Source organism: Aplysia californica, unplaced genomic scaffold (assembly GCF_000002075.1).
Source record: "Aplysia californica isolate F4 #8 unplaced genomic scaffold, AplCal3.0 scaffold01256, whole genome shotgun sequence".
NCBI classification, from domain to species: domain Eukaryota; kingdom Metazoa; phylum Mollusca; class Gastropoda; order Aplysiida; family Aplysiidae; genus Aplysia; species Aplysia californica.
This window is the reverse complement of record NW_004798526.1, coordinates 94361-95534: the sequence shown is the minus strand read 5'-3', so window position 1 is coordinate 95534 and position 1174 is coordinate 94361.

Here is a 1174-nt window from a genome sequence, read left to right as displayed (position 1 = left end):
CCCCCACAAAAACAACAAACCAAACAACAACAAAAAAACAAAAAGCCTGTAACCTACACCACAGATTGTATTTTTCCCAGCACACGATTTTGCTTGTTTCTGAATTAAATGTCGTTTGTCAGATTTTCTGTTTATCTCGATTCCGTTTCGTGTTTGCAATAATATACAACAATAGCATTGATAGACAGTAACTGACACGGACTGCAATAGATGCACGCAATAGCAATATATACCGTTTGTTAGCGACAAAAGACAGTGGTGGAGGGCAATGCACAGCAATAGACAATGATAGACGGCAATAGGCGATAATAGAAGTCGATAGACAGCAATAGATGGCAGCAAAAACCTGATAGACAGCAGTAGACGGAAACACAAGATGGCGGATGGCAACTTATAGACGAGGAAATGAAGGCAGCAGATGATGAGAGACGACGATATTCGCTCAAAACGACAATACAAATGCAATAGACTACAATGAAAGACAAAAAAAAACGACAATAGAAAGCAGTTTAATAGACGAAAGTAGATAATACTTGTAACAAACAATAAACGACGGCAATATACGGAAATAGACGTTGGCAGACAATAATTAAAGACAGCAGTTGACCACGATAGACCATTATGGACGGCTTTTGAGGAGGAGAGTCGAAAAGAAAGAAGGTAAGAAGCAGCCAAGAAATGTGCAGATCAAAAGAAGAAAAAAAGTAGGCCTTGTATCCCGACTGGATCATTTCTTATCAGGAACGCTTCAGGTTATCCCTTTGATTGCCATGCAAGAGGTAATGGTTTGCGACATTTGTCCTCTTGATTGGGGTATTAATCTCACTACAAGCGAGCCGAGGGGTCACATGTATGTAACGCCTGCACTCTGAAGGTCGTCGTTTTGGGGGAGTGTTATTAGATGTCTTTGTGCAGGAGTCATCGGTTCTTGGGATGGACGAGGGAAACTGCATGTAGTCTTACACGTAGCTGGTGTACTGTTATTCTTATGATGAGTAAGTGTGGCGTGGTGTAGTGTGGTTCGGTGTGGTGTGGTGTGGTATGGTGTGGTGTGGTGTGGTGTACTGTGGTGTGGTGTGGTGTGGTGTACTGTGGTGTGGTGTGGTGTACTGTGGTGTGGTGTGGTGTGGTGTACTGTGGTGTGGTGTGGTGTGGTGTGGTGTGGTGTGGTGTA